This window comes from Rhinopithecus roxellana, chromosome 11 (genome assembly GCF_007565055.1).
Source record: "Rhinopithecus roxellana isolate Shanxi Qingling chromosome 11, ASM756505v1, whole genome shotgun sequence".
Taxonomy (NCBI): domain Eukaryota; kingdom Metazoa; phylum Chordata; class Mammalia; order Primates; family Cercopithecidae; genus Rhinopithecus; species Rhinopithecus roxellana.
Window position 1 is genome coordinate 96,048,693 of NC_044559.1, and position 23,228 is coordinate 96,071,920.

Sequence of the window (23,228 nt, forward strand, 5' to 3'; positions counted from 1 at the left end):
GGATCCCATTTGTCAATTGTGGCTTTTGCTGCCATTGCTTTTGGTGTTTTAGACATAAAGTCCTTGCCCATGCCTATGTCCTGAATGGTATTACCTAGGTTTTCTTCTAGGGTTGTTATGGTTTTAGGTCTAACATGTAAGTCTCTAATCCATCTTGAATTAATTTTTGTATAAGGAGTAAGGAAAGGATCCAGTTTCAGCTTTCCACTTATGGCTAGCCAATTTTCCCAGCACCGTTTATTAAATAGGGAATCATTTCCCTATTTCTTGTTTTTCTCAGGTTTGTCAAAAGGTCAGATGGCTGTAGATGTGTGGTATTATTTCTGAGGGCTATGTTCTGTTCCATTGGTCTATATCTCTGTTTTGGTACCAGTACCATGCTGTTTTGGTTACTGTAGCCTTGTAGTATAGTTTGAAGTCAGGTAGCGTGATGCCTCCAGCTTTGTTCTTTTGGCTTAGAATTGTCTTGGCAATGTGGGGTCTTTTTTGGTTCCATATGAACTTTAAAGCAGTTTTTTTCCAATTCTGTGAAGAAAGTCATTGGAAGTTTAATGGGGATGACATTGAATCTATAAATTACCTTGGGCAGTATGGTCATTTTCACAATGTTGATTCTTCCTATCCATGAGCATGGTATGTTCTTCCATTTGTTTGTGTCCTCTTTGATTTCACTGAGCAGTGGCTTGCAGTTCTCCTTGAAGAGGTCCTTTACATCCCTTGTAAGCTGCATTCCTAGGTATTTTTTCTCTTTAAAGCTATTGTGAATGGGAGTTCATTCATGATTTGGCTCTCAGTTTGTCTGTTACTGGTGTATAAGAATGCTTGTGATTTTTGAACATTGATTTTGTATCCTGAGACTTTGCTGAAGTTGCTTATCAGCTTAAGGAGATTTTGGGCTGAGACAATGGGGTTTTCTAAATATACAATCATGTCATCTGCAAACAAGGACAATTTGACTACTTCTTTTCCTAACTGAATACCCTTTATTTCTTTCTCTTGCCTGATTGCCCTAGCCAGAACTTTTAACACTATGTTGAATAGGAGTGGTGAGAGAGGGCATCCCTGTCTTGTGCCAGTTTTCAAAGGGAATGCTTCCAGTTTTTGCCCATTCAGTATGATACTGGCTGTGGGTTTCTCATAAATAGCTCTTATTATTTTGAGATATGTTCCATCAATACCGAATTTATTGAGAGTTTTTAGCATGAAGGGCTGTTGAATTTTGTCAAAGGCCTTTTCTGCATCTATTGAGATAATCATGTGGTTTTTGTCTTTGGTTCTGTTTATATGCTGGATTATGTTTATTGATTTGCATATGTTGAACCATCCTTACATTCCAGGGATGAAGCCCACTTGATCATGGTGGATAAGCTTTTTGATGTGCTGCTGGATTCGGTTTGCCAGTATTTTACTGAGGATTTTTGCATCGATGTTCATCAGGGATATTAAAATTCTCTTTTTTTTGTTGTATCTCTGCCAGGCTTTGGTATCAGGATGATGTTGGCCTTGTAAAATGAGTTAGGGAGGATTCCCTCTTTTTCTATTGATTGGAATAGTTTCAGAAGGAATGGTAGCAACTCCTCCTTGTACCTCTGGTAGAATTCGGCTGTGAATCCGTCTGGTCCTGGACTTTTTTTGGTTGATAGGCTATTAATTATTGCCTCAATTTCAGAGCCTGCTATTGGTCCATTCAGGGATTCAACGTCTTCCTGGTTTAGTCTTGGGAGAGTGTAAGTGTCCAGGAAGTTATCCATTTCTTCTAGGTTTTCTAGTTTATTTGCATAGAGGTGTTTATAGTATTCTCTGATGGTAGTTTGTATTTCTGTGGTGTCGGTGGTGATATCCCCTTTATCATTTTTTATTGTATCTACTTGATTCTTCTCTCTTTTTTTCTTTATTAGTCTTGCCAGCGGTCTATCAATTTTATTGATCTTTTCAAAAAACCAACTCCTGGATTCACTGATTTTTTGGAGGGTTTTTTGTGTGTCTATCTCCTTCAGTTCTGCTCTGATCTTAGTTATTTCTTGCCTTCTGCTAGCTTTTGAACATGTTTGCTCTTGCTTCTCTAGTTCTTTTGTGATGTTAGGGTGTCCATTTTAGATCTTTCCTGCTTTCTCTTGTGGGCATTTAGTGCTATAAATTTCCCTCTACACACTGCTTTAAATGTGTCCCAGAGATTCTGGTATGTTGTATCTTTGTTCTCATTGGTTTCAAAGAACATCTTTATTTCTGCCTTCATTTCATCATGTACCCAGTAGTCATTCAGGAGCAGGTTGTTCAGTTTCCATATAGTTGAGCAGTTTTGATTGAGTTTCTTAGTCCTGAGTTCTAGTTTGATTGCACTGTGGTCTGAGAGACAGTTTGTTATACTTTCTGTTCTTGTACATTTGCTGAGGAGTGCTTTACTTCCAACTATGTGGTCAGTTTTGGAATAAGTGTGATGTGGTGCTGAGAAGAATGTATATTCTGCTGATTTGGGGTGGAGAGTTCTGTAGATGTCTATTAGGTCCACTTGGTGCAGAGTTGAGTTCAATTCCTGGATATCCTTGTTAACTTTCTGTCTCGTTGATCTGTCTAATATTGACAGTGGGGTGTTAAAATCTCCCATTATTACTGTATGGGAGTCTAAGTCTCTTTGTAAGTATCTAAGGACCTGCTTTATGAATCTGGGTGCTACTGAAGGAAGCACTAAACATGGAAAGGAACAACAGGTACTAGCCATTGCAAAAACATGTCAAAATGTAAAGACCATCAAGATTAGGAAGAAACTGCATCAACTAGCGAGCAAAATAACCAGCTAATATCATAATGACAGGGTCAAGTTCACACATAACAATATTAACCTTAAATGTAAATGGACTGACTAAATGGTCCAATTAAAAGACACAGACTGGCAAATTGGATAACGAGTCAAGACCCATCAGTGGGCGGAGCAAGATGGCCGAATAGGAACAGCTCCAGTCTCCAACTCCCAGCGCGAGCGACACAGAAGACCGGTGATTTCTGCATTTTCAACTGAGGTACTGGGGTCATCTCACTAGGGAGTGCCGGACAATCGGTGCTGGTCAGCTGCTGCAGCCTGACCAGCGAGAGCTGAAGCAGGGCGAGGCATCGCCTCACCTGGAAGCGCAAGGGGGAAGGGGATCCGTTTTCCTAGCCAGGGGAACTGAGACACACAACACCTGGAAAATCGGGTAACTCCCACCCCAATACTGCGCTGCAAGCATACAGGCACACCAGGAGAATATATCCCACACCTGGCCAGGAGGGTCCCACGCCCACGAAGCCTCCCTCACTGCTAACACAGCAGTCTGCCGCGATCTATCCGCAAGGCAGCAGCGAGGCTGGGGGAGGGGCGCCCGCCATTGCTGAGGCTTAAGTAGGTAAACAAAGCCGCTGGGAAGCTCGAACTGGGTGGAGCTCACAGCAGCTCAAGGAAGCCTGCCTGTCTCTGTAGTCTCCACCTCTGGGGACAGCGCACAGCTGAAGACCAACAGGGGAAGTAGCGGGAGCCGGTGCAGACGCGAACGACTCTGTCTGACAGCTTTGGGGAGAGCCGTGGATCTCCCAACGCGGAGGTTGAGATCTGAGAACGGACAGACTGCCTGCTCAGGTGTGTCCCTGACCCCTGAGTAGCCTAGCTAGGAGAAATCCCCCACTAGGGGCAGTCTGACACCCCACACCTCACAGGGTGGAGTACACCCCTGAGAGGAAACTTCCAAAGGAAGAATCAGACAGGTACACTCACTGTTCAGCAATATTCTATCTTCGGCAACCTCTGCTGCTGATACCCAGGCAAACAGGGTCTGGAGTGGACCTCAAGCAATCTCCAACAGACCAACAGACAGTCCTTCTGACTGTCAGAAGGAAAACTATCAAACAGGAAGGACACCTATACCAAAACCCCATCAGTACGTCACCACCATCAAAGACCAGAGACAGATAAAACCACAAAGATGGGGAAGAAGCAGGGCAGAAAAGCTGGAAATTCAAAAAATAAGAGCGCATCTCCCCCTGCAAAGGAGCGCAGCCCATCGCCAGCAACGGATCAAAGTTGGTCAGAGAATGACTTGGACGAGAGGAGAGAAGAAGGCTTCAGTCCATCAAACTTATCAGAGCTAAAGGAGGAATTACGTACCCAGCGCAAAGAAACTAAAAATCTTGAAAAAAGAGTGGAAGAATTGACAGCTAGACTAATTAATGCAGAGAAGATCATAAACGAAATGACAGAGATGAAAACCATGACATGAGAAATACGTGACAAATGCACAAGCTTCAGTAACCGACTCGATCAACTGGAAGAAAGAGTATCAGCGATTGAAGATCAAATGAATGAAATGAAGCGAGAAGAGAAACCAAAAGAAAAAAGAAGAAAAAGAAATGAGCAAAGCCTGCAAGAAGTATGGGATTACGTAAAAAGACCAAATCTACGTCTGATTGGGGTGCCTGAAAGTGAGGGGGAAAATGGAACCAAGTTGGAAAACACTCTTCAGGATATCATCCAGGAGAACTTCCCCAACCTAGTAGGGCAGGCCAACATTCAAATTCAGGAAATACAGAGAACGCCACAAAGATACTCCTCCAGAAGAGCAACTCCAAGACACATAACTGCCAGATTCACCGAAGTTGAAATGCAGGAAAAAATCTTAAGGGCAGCCAGAGAGAAAGGTCGGGTTACCCACAAAGGGAAGCCCATCAGACTAACAGCAGATCTCTCGGCAGAAACTCTACAAGCCAGAAGAGAGTGGGGGCCAATATTCAACGTTCTTAAAGAAAAGAATTTTCAACCCAGAATTTCATATCCAGCCAAACTAAGTTTCATAAGTGAAGGAGAAATAAAATCCTTTACAGATAAGCAAATGCTTAGAGATTTTGTCACCACCAGGCCTGCCTTACAAGAGACCCTGAAGGAAGCCCTAAACATGGAAAGGAACAACCGGTACCAGCCATCGCAAAAACATGCCAAAATGTAAAGACCATCGAGGCTAGGAAGAAACTGCATCAACTAACGAGCAAAATAACCAGTTAATATCATAATCGCAGGATCAAGTTCACACATAACAATATTAACCTTAAATGTTAATGGACTAAATGCTCCAATTAAAAGACACAGACTGGCAAACTGGATAAAGAGTCAAGACCCATCAGTCTGCTGTATTCAGGAGACCCATCTCACATGCAGAGACATACATAGGCTCAAAATAAAGGGATGGAGGAAGATCTACCAAGCAAATGGAGAACAAAAAAAAGCAGGGGTTGCAATCCTAGTCTCTGATAAAACAGACTTTAAACCATCAAAGATCAAAAGAGACAAAGAAGGCCATTACATAATGGTAAAGGGATCAATTCAACAGGAAGAGCTAACTCTCCTAAATATATATGCACCCAATACAGGAGCACCCAGATTCATCAAGCAAGTCCTTAGAGACTTACAAAGAGACTTAGACTCCCATACAATAATAATGGGAGACTTCAACACTCCGCTGTCAACATTAGACATATCAACGAGACAGAAAGTTAACAAGGATATCCAGGAATTGAACTCATCTCTGCACCAAGCGGATCTAATAGACATCTATAGAACTCTCCACCCCAAATCAACAGAATATACATTCTTCTCAGCACCACATCGCACTTATTCCAAAATTGACCACATAATTGGAAGTAAAGCACTCCTCAGCAAATGTCAAAGAACAGAAATTATAACAAACTGTCTCTCAGACCACAGTGCAATCAAACTAGAACTCAGGACTAAGAAACTCAATCAAAACCGCTCAACTACATGGAAACTGAACAACCTGCTCCTGAATGACTACTGGGTACATAACGAAATGAAAGCGGAAATAAAGATGTTCTTTGAAACCAATGAGAACAAAGATACAACATACCAGAATCTCTGGGACACATTTAAAGCAGTGTGTAGAGGGAAATGTATAGCACTAAATGCCCACAAGAGAAAGCAGGAAAGATCTAAAATTGACACTCTAACATCACAGTAAAAAGAACTAGAGAGGCAAGAGCAAACACATTCAAAAGCTAGCAGAAGGCAAGAAATAACTAAGATCAGAGCCGAACTGAAGGAGATAGAGACACAAAAAACCCTCCAAAAAATCAATGAATCCAGGAGTTGGTTTTTTGAAAAGATCAACAAAATTGACAGACCACTAGCAAGGCTAATAAAGAAGAAAAGAGAGAGGAATCAAATAGATGCAATAAAAAATGATAAAGGGGATATCACCACTGACCCCACAGAAATACAAACTACCATCAGAGAATACTATAAACGCCTCTACGCAAATCAACTAGAAAATCTAGAAGAAATGGATAATTTCCTGGACACTTACACTCTCCCAAGGCTAAACCAGGAAGAAGTTGAATCCCTGAATAGACCAATAGCAGGCTCTGAAATTGAGGCAACAATTAATAGCCTACCCACCAAAAAAAGTCCAGGACCAGATGGATTCACAGCTGAATTCTACCAGGAGGAGCTGGTACCATTCCTTCTGAAACTATTCCAATCAATAGAAAAAGAGGGAATCCTCCCTAACTCATTTTATGAGGCCAACATCATCCTGATACCAAAGCCTGGCAGAGACACAACAAAAAAAGAGAATTTTAGACCAATATCCCTGATGAACATTGATGCAAAAATTCTCAATAAAATACTGGCAAACCGGATTCAGCAGCACATCAAAAAGCTTATCCACCATGATCAAGTGGGCTTCATCCCTGGGATGCAAGGCTGGTTCAACATTCGCAAATCAATAAACGTAATCCAGCATATAAACAGAACCAAAGACAAGAACCACATGATTGTCTCAATAGATGCAGAAAAGGCTTTTGACAAAATTCAACAGCCCTTCATGCTAAAAACGCTCAATAAATTCGGTATTGATGGAACGTACCACAAAATAATAAGAGCTATTTATGACAAACCCACAGCTAATATCATACTGAATGGGCAAAAACTGGAAAAATTCCCTTTGAAAACTGGCACAAGACAGGGATGCCCTCTCTCACCACTCCTATTCAACATAGTGTTGGAAGTTCTGGCTAGGGCAATCAGGCAAGAGAAAGAAATCAAGGGTATCCAGTTAGGAAAAGAAGAAGTCAAATTGTCCCTGTTTGCAGATGACATGATTGTATATTTAGAAAACCCCATCGTCTCAGCCCAAAATCTCCTTAAGCTGATAAGCAACTTCAGCAAAGTCTCAGGATACAAAATTAATGTTCAAAAATCACAAGCATTCTTATACACCAGTAACAGACAAGCAGAGAGCCAAATCAGGAATGAACTTCCATTCACAATTGCTTCAAAGAGAATAAAATACCTAGGAATCCAGCTTACAAGGGATGTAAAGGACCTCTTCAAGGAGAACTACAAACCACTGCTCAGTGAAATCAAAGAGGACACAAACAAATGGAAGAGCATACCATGCTCATGGATAGGAAGAATCAATATCGTGAAAATGGCCATACTCCCCAAGGTTATTTATAGATTCAGTGCCATCCCCATCAAGCTACCAATGAGTTTCTTCACAGAATTGGAAAAAACTGCTTTAAAGTTCATATGGAACCAAAAAAGAGCCCGCATTGCCAAGACAATCCTAAGTCAAAAGGACAAAGCTGGAGGGGTCACGCTACCTGACTTCAAACTATACTACAAGGCTACAGTAACCAAAACAGCATGGTACTGGTACCAAAACAGAGATATAGACCAATGGAACAGAACAGAGTCCTCAGAAATAATACCATACATCTACAGCCATCTGATCTTTGACAAACCTGAGAGAAACAAGAAATGGGGAAAGGATTCCCTATTTAATAAATGGTGCTGGGAAAATTGGCTAGCCATAAGTAGAAAGCTGAAACTGGATCCTTTCCTTACTCCTTATACGAAGATTAATTCAAGATGGATTAGAGACTTAAATGTTAGACCTAATACCATAAAAACCCTAGAAGAAAATCTAGGTAGTACCATTCAGGACATAGGCATGGGCAAGGACTTCATGTCTAAAACACCAAAAGCAACGGCAGCAAAAGCAAAAATTGACAAATGGGATCTAATTAAACTAAAGAGCTTTTGCACAGCAAAAGAAACTACCATCAGAGTGAACAGGCAACCTATAGAATGGGAGAAAATTTTTGCAACCTACTCATCTGACAAAGGGCTAATATCCAGAATCTACAAAGAACTCAAACAAATATACGAGAAAAAAACAAACAACCACATCAAAAAGTGGGGAAAGGATATGAACAGACATTTCTCAAAAGAAGATATTCATACAGCCAACAGACACATGAAAAAATGCTCATCATCACTCGCCATCAGAGAAATGCAAATCAAAACCACAATGAGATACCATCTCACACCAGTTAGAATGGCAATCATTAAGAAGTCAGGAAACAACAGTTGTTGGAGAGGATGTGGAGAAATAGGAACACTTTTACACTGTTGGTGGGATTGTAAACTAGTTCAACCATTATGGAAAACAGTATGGCAATTCCTCAACGATCTAGAACTAGATGTACCATATGACCCAGCCATCCCACTACTGGGTATATACCCAAAGGATTATAAATTATTCTACTACAAAGACACATGCACACGTATGTTTATTGCGGCACTATTCACAATAGCAAAGACTTGGAATCAACCCAAATGTCCATCTGTGACAGACTGGATTAAGAAAATGTGGCACATATACACCATGGAATACTATGCAGCCATAAAAAAGGATGAGTTTGCGTCCTTTGTAGGGACATGGATGCAGCTGGAAACCATCATTCTTAGCAAACTATCACAAGAACAGAAAACCAAACACCGCATGTTCTCACTCATAGGTGGGAACTGAACAATGAGATCACTTGGACTCGGGAAGGGGAACATCACGCACTGGGGCCCATCATGGGGAGGGGGGAGGGGGGAGGAGGGAGGGATTGCATTGGGGAGTTATACATGATATAAATGATGAATTGATGGGTGCTGACGAGTTGATGGGTGCAGCACACGAACATGGCATAAGTATACATATGTAACAAACCTGCACGTTATGCACATGTACCCTAGAACTTAAAGTATAATAAAAAAAAAAAAAAGAAAAAAAAAAAAAAAAGACCCATCAGTTTGCTGTATTCAAGAGACCCATCGCACATGCAGAGACACACATAGGCTCAAAATAAAGGGATGGAGGAAGATCTACCAAGGAAATGGAAAACAAAAAAAAGCAGTGGTTTCAATCCTAGTCTCTGATAAAACAGACTTTAAACCATCAAAGATCAAAAGAGACAAAGAAGGCCATTACATAATGGTAAAGGGGTAAACTCATCAGGAAGAGCTAACTTTCCTAAATATATACGCACCCAATACAGATTTTTTTTCTTTTTAAAGATTGTTTTGGCTATTTGGGGTCCCTTGAGATTCCATGTGAATTTTAGCATGGATTCTCTACTGCAGAAAAAATATCATTGGAATTTTTATAAGGATTGCATGAATCTCTAGATGGCTCATTTTAATAAAATTTTCTTCTTATCCATGAACATGGGATGTGTTCCATTTATTTATGTCTTTTTAAACTTCTTAGCAATGTTTTGCAGTCTTCATCATACAAGTCTTTCACTTCCTTTGTTAAGTTAATCTCTAAGTATTTTATTGTTTTTCATTCCATTATAAATGGAATTGTTTTCAAAATTTTCCTTTCAGATTGTTCATTTTTAGTGCATAAAGATGATATTCATTTTTGTATGCTGACTTTGTACCCTATTTTGTATTCTGCTACTTTGCAGAATTCCTTTATTAGTTCTAACAGGTTTTTTGTTTGTTTGTTTATTATTTTTTATTTTTTTTGTGATGTGGAATCTTTTGTGTTTTCTACATATAAGAGCATATTACCTGCAAACAGAGGTAATTTTACTTCTTCCTTCCCAATTTAGATGCTTTTGATATTTTTTCTTGCTTAATTGTTTTGGCTGTGGCTTCCAGTACTATCTTGAATTATTGAATAAAAGTGGTGAAAGTGGGCATCCTTGTCTTCAATCTTAGAGAAACAGCTTTCAGTTTTTCACCACTGAGTATGATGTTTTCAGTGGGGTTTTCATATATGGTTTTTGTTATGTTGAGGTAGTTTTCTTCTATTTTTTGTTACTTGAGTGTTTTCATCATATAATTTTGTATAATCTTGTCAAATGCTTATTCTGTTTTAATTAAAATATCCATGTTTCCCCCCTTCTTTTTGTTAATATGGTATATTACAATGATTGATTTTTATATGTAGAGCCATCCTAGCATTCCAGGAATAAATCCCACATAGTTATGATACATAATTCTTTTAATATGCTGCCGAATTCAATTTGCTAATATCTTGTTGGGGATTTTTGCATTAATGTTCATAAGGGGTACTGTTCTGTAGTTTTCTTTTCTTGTAGTGCCTTTTTCTGTCATTGGTGTCAGGGTAATGCTGGTGCCAGAATGAGTTATGAAGTGTTTTCTCCTCTTCAATTTTCTGGAAGAGTTTGAGAAGGATTGGTACTAGTTCTTTAAATGTTTGGTAGAATTCACCAGTGAAGCCATCAAGTCAAGGACATTTCTTTGTTGAGAGATTTGGATTACGGGTTCAATTTCCTTACTAACCATAAGTGTTTTTTGATTGTATAACTCTCTGTGATACAGTCTTGGTAAGTTTTGTGTTTCTAGGAATTTTATCTAGGTTATCTAATTTGTTGGCATATATTGCTCATAGAATTCTCTTAAAATCTTTTTTATTTTCATGGAATCAGTAATAATGTTCCTATTTTCTTTCTGATTTGAGCAAACTGAGTCTTTTCTCTCTTTTTTCTTAGTCTAGCTAAAGGTTTGTCAATTTTGTTGATCTTCTTAACCATTTTTTGGTTTTATCTATTTTCTCTATTATTTTTCTATTTACTTATTATTACTATTTTCTATCTCATTTATCTCTGCTCTAATCTTTATTATTTTATTCCTTCTGATAGCTCTGGGTTTAATTTGTTCTTTTTTTTCTAGTTACTTCAGTTGTAAAGTTAGGTTGTTTATTTGGGATCATTCTTGCTTTTTAATGTAAGCATTTATAGTTATAAATTTCTCCCATAGCACTGCCTTCCCTATATCCCATATGTTTTGGAATGTTGTGTTTTGTTTTCATTTGTCTCTAAGTATTTTCTTTTTCTTTTTCTTGTGATTTCTTCTTTAATCCATTGGTTGTTTAATAATGTATTAATTTTCACAAATTGGTGAATTTTCCAGTTTTCTTTCTCTAATTGATTTCTATCTTCATCCTGTTTTGGTCAGAAACAAATACTTTGTATGATATCATATTTTAAATGTCTGTTAAGACTTAATTTGTGACATAAATAACCTATGGTCTGTCCTGGAGAATGTCCCATGTGCACCTGAGAATGTGTATTCTGTGATTATTGAGTAGAGTGTTCTGTATATGTCTGTCATAACCCTTGGCTTTATTGTGTTGTTCAAATCCTCTATTTCTTTACTTTATCTTCTGTCTGATTCTATCCATTATTGACAATGCTAACGTCTCTTTATTGTGGACCTGAATTATTCCCTTGTGTCCACTTATTTGTCTTTCTTTTATTCTTTTTTCCCTTTTCAAAAAATGTGAAGTTTTAAAAATATCCACTAGAATATAAGCTCTATGTGGCTGAAGATTTTTGTCTATTGCTCAGTGCTCTATTTGTAGTTCAGTGCTCTATCTTTGGTTCTAGTAGTTTGGGATATACTAGATACTCATTTTGAATGAATGGACATGGGAAAGTAAAAAATTAATATAGAAAACACATTGTACCCCCATGCTTTATCAAAATTTGAGATATTACCATATTTGCCCCAGATTTCTCTTTTAAGAAATTAAATATTACAGATAAAGTTGAAACCCCCTAGACACCTTTCCTGGATCTTATTCACCTTTCTCCATCCCCAGTGATAGTTGCTGTCAGTAATTTGGTGTTTATCTTTATTACATAAATTTTTTTTACTTTGTGACATATTTAGAAATCTCCATAATAATGTATAGCATTGTTCTGAAGGATTATAAATTTTATATAAATAAATGACATCATATTTTACATACAATTTTCTATACTATATTTTATGAAATTTTTCCTTCTATGTTATATTTATGGAATTAATCCATGTTGATACATGTGGATCCAGTTCATTCATTTAAATGGTATTTTGTTTTGTGGGGTTTTTTGCTTGCTTGTATCAAAATTTGTTTATCTATTCTCCTACTGATGGACATTTAAGTGGTTTCCTGATTTTTGCCATTTCTAGCACTGCTACAATAAACATTCGTATAAAAGTGTCCTTGCACAGCAATCTTCAAATGTTCCTCTGTGAAGAACCTTTGTTTAGGGTTGGAAAGCTGGTGCACAGGGTATAGAGTTTCATCTCTAGTAGATGTTGTCAAATTGTTCTCCAAATATTTTGTGCAAATTAACATTCCCAACAGAAATATTTGAGAGTTCACCTTGCTTCACATCCAAGCCACCATTTGGTATCATCAGGCTTTAAGTAGTTTTTATCATCTTATGATGTGAAGTGGCGACTTACTTTTATTATGCATTTCTCTGTTTACTAGAAAAAGTTTAACAATGTTTTATATGTTCATTGGTCATTAGGCAATCCTCTTCTATAAACTGCTATCTAATATAACCGTCTATTTTTTAATGAGCGATTTTTTTTCTCTCTCTCTTTTTAATTTGCAGGCAATCATTATATATGCTGGCAACTAATCCTTTGTCAGCCATATGCATTGTAAATACCTCCTTTTGGTCTACGTTTTATCTTAACATTACTTAAGATATAAAGAAGTTTTATATTTTAATGGAGCTAAATTTATCAGTTTTTTTCTTAATTGCTTAGTATATTGTTCAAGAACTCTCTCTCCACCCTCAGGTCTTAAAGATATTCTCGTATGCTATTATCTAAATTTTTAAAATACTGCTGTACACATTTAGTTTTTAATTTAGTCTGGGGAATGAGGTAAGAATTAAATTTTATCTTTTTCCATATGGACAACTAATTGCTCCACTACCATTTTATTACCCCACTGATCTGTAATGCAGCTCTTGACATATTACGTTTCCCTGTATGCATGGGACTGAGCTCTGTATTCCATTCCACTTGTCATCTTGTCTCTGTGCCAAAATCACATTGTAGCAATCACTATAATTTTACAAAAATTATTCATCTCTTCCTCACCTTGTTCATCTTCAAAAATTTTTGAGCTATTGTTGTCCTTTTCTTTACCATTTAAATATTAGGGACATTGTCAAGTTAAATATAAAACTCTGATGGAATTGCATTGGATTTATAAATAAATTTGGAGAGAACTGCCATCTTTATTATAGTGAATCTTCCCATCCAAAACCATGGTTTTTACTTGGGACTTCTCCATTTATTTAGGACTTCCTTTACTTCAATAATGCTATATATTTTTTCATTATCTTGTACATCTTTATTAGATTTCTTCTTAGGTGAATTATAGTCTTTGTTGTCCCATTGTGAAAAGTATGTTTTTTGTATTGCTTTTCTGGTTATGAGTGTTACTGATTATGCTGTGCTTTGTATCAAAAAATCTAGATCAACTCTCAACTTTGATTTAGAATCATGTATTGGTTAATCATTAGAAATAATACCTCTTAGATTTTATGTGTATGTAAGTATGCTTCACATTTCTTTCCAATTCTATACCCTTATGTTTTTATTTGCCTTACTGGATCGACTATAACCTTTAGTACATTATTGAATAGAAGTGGTGACATAAAATATCTTTATCTTGTCCCTGACTTTAATGGTAATGCTTCTAAAGTCTCATCAATAGGCAGGATTCCTGCAGATTTTTGAATATTAGGTAAATAAAATTCACTTCTATTCCTAGTTTGTTAATACATTTTTAAAAATTATGACGAATATTAATTTTTCATCAAATGCTTTTTCTGGAGTTACTGAGATAATCATAAGGCTTTTCTTAACATCTAAATATGGCATACCATATCAAAATATTTTGGAATCTCTTCTTGAAACCATCCTTCCATTCCTGATATGAACCGAACTGGAACATAAACACTGCTGATTTTGATTTGCTAACATTTGAATTAGAATGTTTTATCTCTCTGCTGATAAATGAAATGGATCTATAGCTTTATTTTCTTGTATTTTTTCTGATCTCAAGATTACACTAGGTTTGAAAATGAGCTCTGTGGCTTTTCCTCTTTTCCAGCTCCCTGAAATAATGTGCATAAGTTAGAGACTATACCTTGAAGATACAACACCCAGCTGTAAAATCATCAGTACCCGGTGGCTTTTTGGGGGGGAAGAGTTTTGGTTACTGACTTCACTTCTTTAACAGCGATTAGACTATTCATATTGTCAAATTTTTCATTCAACCAATTTTTGTAATTTATTTTTAAAGAAATTATTTCATCTAAAATTTTAAATTTGTTACTAGTAGTATTTTGTAGTTTTAAAAACATCTCCATCTGGAAAAACAGTGGTTCCCATGGGTGGGGTGGGGAGAGGAAGTGAGGAGATGTAGGTCAAAGGATATAAAATAGTAAATACGTAGGATGGACAGGTCTAGAGATTTAATGTGAAACATGAGGACTACAGTTAATAAAATTGTACTGTATTAGGAATTTTTGTTAAGTAGATTTTAGTAGCTATGTGAGACGACAAGTATGTTAATCTGCTTCACTATAGTAACTGCTTGACTATATGTATCCTATAATATCCTGTCACAAATCTCAAATATACACAATACAATGTATTTTTTAAAAACTCATATATTTATAGGAAAGTCCCTTATTTAGATGCTAATATTATACATTTGTGCCTTTTGTATTTTTTCTTGATTGCCTTTTTTCAAATAAAAAGCTTTTGGTTTTATTTATCCAATCTATTGCTCCTTTAATTAATTTCTATTCTTTATTATTTCTTTTCTTCTACATTTCTTGTGTTTATTTTGCTTTTCTTTTTCTAACTTTTTAATCCAATCGCTAATTTATTTTAAAATATATTCTTTCCTTCCCTCCCACCGAGACGGAGTCTTGCTCTGTTGCCCAGGCTGGAGTGCAGTGGTGTGATCTCAGCTCACTGCAACCTCTGCACTCTCGGGTTCAAGTGAGTCTCCTGCCTCAGCCTCTGGAGTAGCTGGGATTACAAGCGTGTGCCACCACGCCTGTCTAATTGTTTGTACTTTTAGTAGAGACGAGGTTTCACCATGTTGGCCAGGATGGTCTTGAACTCCTTGACCTTATGATCTGCCTGCCTCGGCCAGCCAATATATCTTATTTCTTAAAGATGTCATTTTGTGCTATAAATTGACCTCTGACTACCATAACTTTAGCCATTTGCTATGTAGTACATTCATTACTGTTTAATGCTAACTGTAATTTCTATTGTGATTTCCCTCTTTAACCTGTGTTATTTAAGTTTCCAAGCATATTTTTGCCTGCTGCATCAAATGGTAGTTCTACTTTTAGTTCCTAGGGAATCTCCACACTGTTTTCCATAATGTTTGTACTAGTTACATTCCCACCAGCAGTGCAGAAGTGTTCCCTTTTCACCGCATCGTCACCAGCATCTTTTATTATTATTATTATTAGAGCCATTCTTGCTGGAGTAAGGTGTTATTGCATTGTGGTTTTGATTGGCATTTCCCTGATCATCAGTGATGCTGAACATTTCTTCATATGCTCGTTGGCCATTTGTACATCTTCTTTTGAGAATTGTCTATTAATGTCCTTAGCCCACTTTTGGATGGGATTGTTTGTTATTTTCTTGCTAATTTGTTTGAGTTCCTTGTAGATTCTGGGTGTTAGTCCTTTGTTGGATGTATAGATTGTGAAGATTTTCTCCCACTCTGTGGGTTGTATGTTTACTCTGCTGACTGTTCCTTTTGCCATGCAAAAGCTCTTTACATTCATTCTTTAAAAGAATATCCTGTAATGATAGTTTATGATTGGTTACTTGTCTAAGTCTTTGTGATTATAAAAATGTCCTAATTTTATGCATTTTAATAGTTTTGCTTGGTATAAAATCCTCGATTGAAAGTTAATTTCTCTCAGCCCAGGAAGATATCACTGTCTTCTTACATCTCAAGTCCACTGTCCATCTACTGAGTGTTCCTTCACATGGAATCTCTTCTTTCGGATAGCTTTTAATATTTGTCTCTTTTTTGTTGATGTTCTTCAATTTACTATGTTGTTCATTTATTTTTATTTATCCTGCTTGCTACTAGTGTGCTTTTAATCAGAGTACTCCTGCCATCTTACAATTCTGGAAAGTCCCAGCTCTTATTTTATCATATATTGCTCTTCCATCCCCCTCTGCTGTCACTCCTATTAGGCACATATTATAGGATTTATGTCACTCTATCAAAATCCCTACTCTTGCCCACAAGGTTGCACCAATAATGTTTTGCCATCATTCTAAATGGAAAATTAAAATAAAATATAATGAAATGTTTATATTTTCTTAATGAAAAATGCTAATTCAGAAATACAATGAGTCATATTTGTATTTCAAACAAAGGGAAGACTGTAAGATTATTGCAAAATTCTGTGTACTATATTACATTACAAGGCTAAATATATAATTACACATTGAATTTGATAAACAAAAGAATCAGAAAGATTCTTGAGACCTGAAATTTATAAGTGACAATAACATCACTTATCTCTAACTTCAAACTAGTTATACGACATTTTTAATTGTTGAAACCTGAAGTCATTAAAAATTTGTTGGTACATATTTATAGAAGCATGTATTAATTCTATTTGTGGTTGTCTATGTGTATATGTATGTATATTTGTGTGTGTACATATATAGATATAAATCTTACATAAAATGACATACTCCAGCAGCCCTTACTTAAGTTTTCTTTATAACCATCATTATTTCATACCAATTTTTAAATAACAATGATTGTTAAAAAAATATATATTGCAATCTGATAAACTGTTTGTCTATTTTCTTCCTCTAAAATGTGATCTCCATGAGGGTAGGGACTTAATCTTTTTTTGTCATTATTGTACTGCCTGGAACACTTCCTAACATGTAGTACTAGTTCCTTAAATATTTGTTGAGTGAATGGTAACATTTTTATATGTTCCAGACCTGAATTTGAATTAAAATTGAGCAAGAGAGAGACTTCCATGAAATATGTGAACTAGAAGGGTTATAGGTAAGCTCTGGGTCCAGATGGATCGTAAAGCTGAGGAGTGTGGAGTGTGTGGCTGAGAGAGGTAGAACGAATTAGGCAATGCCACAAGTCAGAGGACTCAAAGAGTGTGTAGTTCTGGCCACGACCAACGTCAATTGAGGAAAGCTAGGAGAGGAAAGCTGGCCAAATGTTTGGGGGTGTACAAATTTGTTCAAGATTAAGCCTGCAAGCTTAGATGCAAGCATATAAAGAATCCGATGGATGGCTGCTCCAATAGAAACACCCTACATGGGGTCTGCAGCCACACCACCCTGTATGCACCCAGTCTCATCTGATCTGGGAGGCTTAGCAGGGTCAGGCCTCAGTAGTACCCAGAAGGAAAATGCAGCACATAGGATGTGTCCTTCGATAGGTCCCACTGACATTCAAACTCCTTAGTATGGCACACAAGGTCCTTCACATCCTGGTCTCCCTGTCCAGCCTCCTCTATCATCACTCTACTATTGATCTAAAGTTGGCTCCATCCATTTTTGACTAATCACACATCCCTAAACAGCACATTCATGTTTCTCACCGACTTTGGCCTCTTTCTTTCCTCCTGCGCAGAATATTACACCTGGTCTCTTTACCTTCGTTTTCCCCTTAAGTCCCCTGCCTATCCTCCCTTGTGTTTCAGGTCTTCGCTGAAACATGGGCACTCGTGGGAAGTGCTTTCTGCTCCCCAGGCTCAGGTATGGTGCCTTTCTGATGTGTCTCCATAACACCACTCACTCCTATGTAACATTCGTCATGCAGTTCTGAAATTGCCACTCTTGAGGTCTGTCTTTCTAACCAGTCAATATGTTCCTCAAAGACAGGGATTGGGTTATGTTCCGGCACCTGGCACAACAAATTTTTTTTTTTTTTTTTTTTTGAGATGGAGTTTCACTCTTTTTGCCTAGGCTGGAGTGCAATGGCACGATCTCAGCTCACTGCAACCTCCGCCTCCTGGGTTCAAGCGATTCTCCTGCCTCAGTTTCCCGAGTAGCTGGGATTAAAGGAACCCACCACTATACCCAGCTAATTTTTTTTTTTTTTTTTTTTTTTTTGGTATTTTTAGTAGAGATGGGGTTTCGCCATGTTGGCCAGGCTGGTCTTGAACTCTTGGCCTCAGGTGATCTGCCTTGGCCTCCCAAAGTGCTGGGATTACAGGCATGAACCGCCATGTCTGGCCTGTCACAACAATTGACACATAGAGGGCACTCGGTCAATAGTACTGAATAAATGATGAGTGAAAGAGTATGAATGAATGAACGTGGACAGGTGCAGTAAGGCCGTTGAATCATAGGCAGCGTAAAGAGGCATGGTTATTTAGTTGGTTAAGTCTTAAACCCACTGAAGAAGAGTATGTTTGGTGCAGGAGTCAAGGGAGCTTTAGGGAAGACCGGGAGGCCTTGGTTTCCCAACGGAGTTGCTTTGAGCAAGGTTAAGTCCAAGTCAGGTTAAGGATATGGCAGGGCAAAAACATCAGGTAGCCAGAGTTTGTCTTTGGAAATTCCAGCCTTTCTTTTCTGGTGATTTCCCCAACCCCTGCTGCAGCAGTCTCTTATTTACTCTGACTCAAACACCAAATTCCCTTCTACTGCTCTTTCTACTTTCTACGACACCAGCTCTCTAGATATCTTTGTTCCTAATTTTTTTTTTTTTTTTTTTTTTTTTTTTGGTAGAGACTGAGGTCTCCTTATGGCGTTGCCCAGGCTGGTGCTAAACTCCTGGCCTCAAGTGATCCTCCTGCCTCAACCTCCCAAAGTGCTGGATTATAGGTGTAAGCCACCTCTGGACATCTTATCTGTGAAATTTTAGGCACTGATCAGTGTGGAAACAGCCATGAACTGCAGGATGTTCTCAGAGGCTCTGACATTATGGCCCACAAGAAGCTGCCCACTCGGTTTCTAGTCAGTTAGGCGTGGACTTCATCAGTCACAAAATGAAGAACCAGAGAGCCTCCCAGGAGGACACAAAGATGCCTCAGAGAGGCATGGAGGTGTTAAAGAGGGAAGTGCCTGCTAGAATTTCAGTGGGTTGGAAATACTCTTTAACGATGCACAAATCATAGGTATACATTTTCTGACAATTGGAATCTATTATTACTCTTGAACCAGCTGTTCTCCAGGCTGTTTCCTGTAATGGAAGGGATACTTTGAGTTTATATCTTTCCAATCCTACATCCTCAGAAATCTACACTGATACTAATAAAGGGACTCATTTCTCCTACAAGAACCCCTATGCGAGAAAAGTATGTTTGGGTATTGGGTATTGCCTAATGCACTCATAATAAATATACACAGCCATAAAACAGAGCAAAAGTCCTGGTAAGCCTGTTATTTGCAGTAATTGTAGATTGTGAGTGGACATTTTAAAGAGAAGCTTACAAGTTAGTTGTACTTTCTGGTAGTAATTACCTCCCACAAACATGACTCACTTCAGCAGTTTAAATGCAAGAGTTGGGTGTCCCAAAATCAACAGTTTTATAAATAAATCTCTGAATCATGAACTGAATGCATAAATGTTTAAATATTTCTCCTCCTTGATCTCAAAGATAGCTTGAGATTTAAGATACTGCACATATCTTAAATACCTTAGGGAAAAAATAAAAACAAAAAAAGCAAAAAAGGTGATGGATGTCTCTGTACACTGCAGAAAGGCTTTAACTTTCGAAGTTGATATCCTCTTTGCAGGAATGAATCTCCAGCAACCAGAGTGTTAAGTGGATGTTTTCTTCAATCCAAGAGGGGAGGCTACTATCAGTCTGTTCTAATGTGGCCCATTTGTTTGTTTTTTGAGTAATACTCACAGGGCAGACTTTTATGGTAATGTAGCAACATTAATGCTTTTAGGTGGGACTCTCCTGCAGTCTCATGGGTAACAGAACATATAATGGAAGAAATGTGGCTGTGTCAGCATGGAATGCTGCAGAAAGAACAATTCATGCCAGAAGGAGACATTTGGATTTTTGGAAGGCTCACTCAAAGACATTGTGTATCTCAATGAACTTGAGCCTTCCAATCAGTGAAGCTTAAAAAAAAAAAAAAAAAAACCCGAAAAAAAAGCACACTCCAAAATTATTAACAGAAACATCATCCACCCCACTAGACTCATTTTTTGGTGAAGTTCTAAAGTTTTATTTATGTCTGGTTAAAAAGGGAACTGTATTAGAAGTCTGTTCTATTCTTTTATCCATGTTTTTCAGAATTTATGATTAATCACCCACATGGATCTAAGAGTAAAATCTGGAGTCAGAATTCTGTATCTGTGTTTAAAATATAAAATCACAAGTCGATCTACCTATGTTTTTCCCTCTGTTTAAAATAGCAATGTGATAGCCAACTTAGCATTGAATCCTATAGAATGTTCAGTGTCGAAAAAGAACTGCTTCTGCTGTTTTTTTTTTTCAGTCCTTTTCTGAATTTGATGTCTATTTTGTTCCCAGTTATTTTCATATCCTCAGCTGCTGCTATTACATTCCCATCTCTTGGAAGGAGCCAGAGCCAGAGAAATACAGGGTTCCTCTGTGGCCAAGGGAAAAATGTCTGCCAAGAATGCTGAACTTCTGGTGAAGGTCACTAAATACTACAAAACAGGACTAAGTACAGTAAATAATAATGTTGGTGCACACAAATGAATAGCCAATTGCAATGGCATTTTGTGGGGAAATCTGATATTGTATAATAACACTAGTACATCTAGACATGGAGAAGCTAGTAAAATACCTCCAAAGGGCATGCAGCAATTCTGTGATTAGACAAGGACCAACCTAGAGCTCAGCGTGTCCCAGAATAATCATCCTGACAAATAACTGGTATCTTTGGTTGCACATATTAGACCCCTCAATATCGTAGGCCAGAAACTTTTCACCTGGATCTTATTAGAAGTTTTTTGTACAGGAGGGAAAAACCAGACTCATAGAGACCATTCTCTTGAGTGCAAAACGATCACCTGTAACTGACTTTCAGACTCCTAGCATGTCAAAAGATGGGGCAAGTTCCTTCCATATAGCTCACTGGAGGTACTTACAGTGCCCAGGATCTTATTTATGGTCTAGAAAGAGTTTGAGTTTTTGGTGGCAGGCAGGGGAGTATACTCTGTTTGAGGGAGATCCATCACAGGTCTTTTTCAACACTGAACATTCCACAGGATTCAGCGCTAAGTTGGCTACCACGTGGTTCTCAAGTCACGTTTTGAACAAGAGTAATTTACTGCTAAGTACGAAGCTGTAGGGTACATTAATAAGCATCTAGGGAGAATATAAGTTGCCTTGATGATGATCAGAAGCGGCTTGGGAGAGGCAGGAGAATGCTAACTGATCCTCTAATCCCCAGGCTCCTATGCCAGGGAATGAGTCAAGTCTTTCCTCCAAAGGCAATAGCAAATCCCTTTGACTTTCAAAACAGTATCATACTGTCTGCATTTTCTCTTTAAGTTAGGTTACTTCACAGGGACTGGTGGTTACATCAGGAGATGACATTTCTTCATTAAGTTGAGGGGTCCCACCCTCTCCCTTTTATAATATAGCTTTTTGTTAATTTGATCCTAATGGAAGCAAATCCAAGAGAACATAAGGAACATGCCTTTAGGAGTAAATGGGAGAACTTCCTTTTCAAATGGTATTGCTATGTTCTAGAATGGGAAAACTGGATAACAGAAAGAAGGGAACTTATTCCATATTTACGTTCTCTCAGCATCCCTTCCATTGCTCTGCCAACTGTCCTGCGCTGGCTCTGCCTGGGATCTGTCCAGGACCCCGTCTGACACCTGGGCATGACACACTATGGAACACTAGGCTCTGAGTCATGTTCAACCCTGAGATGTGTGGAGTGAACTCCCTGTGGGATGAAACTTAAATATAACGAGATACAAGGGCCAGTGAGTGAAACTTCAACCAATGAGTTATGAGGGCCCCTTCTTCCTCATGGACTGACTGGCTTGAGACGCTGTTCAAATTCTCAGGGACAGCCATGTAGAAACAATCAGGTGCACAGAGAAGCAGCCAGTGAGCTAGCACCTTCTTGTATAGGCTCTACTTTCCCTGCTTCATTCTCTGGGATGCTCTTGGGTGTCTCCTGGGGTTGCACTTCCTAATAATATTAAGCCTTTTGTCTTGGCCTGTACTTTCTGGAGAAGTCAGGCTAAGATATACTTTCAGAGGGGGAAAAAGTTACACAGTAGTTCACCTGGAAGAAAAAGCCATCTCAAAAAGTGTTTATTTTATTAAAAGAAGACTGGATAATGTTGTGTCAATGTAGGTTCACAGAGGTAACAGATGCATTATTCTGGTGGGAGATGTTGTGGGAGATGTTGACAGTAGGGGAGGCTGGGTACATATGGGGACGGGGGATATGGGAAATCTCTGTGCCTACCACTCAAATTTTCTTTCAACCTAAAACTGCTCTGAAAAAATAAGGTACATTAAAACAAACAAATGAACAAACAAAAAGAAAACTGGTAAAAGACTAGCCCAATTAAATATTAAAGTATATTACAAAACCACAGTGATTAAATCAGTCTGCTCCTCATGCAAGGAGAACCAGACAGGAAATTCAATGTGCCTGCTATGTGTTAGGCCCTCTATTATGCACTCTACATGAATAATCTCATTTCATTCGCATAACAGCCCTGCTTGGTAGGTATCATTTATGCCATCATTTTAGAAATAAAAACAAACCAACCAACCTGAGGCCTAGACACTTTCCCAAATTCAATCAACTATTATGTTGCAAAGACAGTAATTGAACTTTTTAATGATAGACATAGCCACAAGGTCATATTCACTAACCATTTCATTCTCACCCTGGGCACATAAGAAGACTACATTTCCAGGTACACCTCTAGGTGTGGTCATGCGACCCACTTGGGCCATTCAAATGTGGTAGAGGTATGTGTGCCGCTTCTAGGCCTGACCCCTAAATCTCATGAGACCCTCTGTTCCCCTACCCGCCTCATTGGCGCAGAAGATCTAGCAGATGATTCCAGGATCCCAGACGACTCTAAGGCCCC

At 38.2% G+C, this 23,228-nt stretch overlaps 1 long non-coding RNA gene across 1 annotated transcript in view; it reads left to right on the top strand.

The window, feature by feature from the left end:
• LOC115900374 overlaps window positions 1-19,460 on the top strand; it is a 110,714-nt gene extending 91,254 nt beyond the window's left edge. The window contains exon 3 of the long non-coding RNA XR_004060036.1: window positions 18,902-19,460. This is a non-coding gene — a long non-coding RNA (uncharacterized LOC115900374). The remainder of the gene's footprint in view (window positions 1-18,901) is intronic.
• The last annotated feature ends 3,768 nt before the right edge of the window (window positions 19,461-23,228 follow it).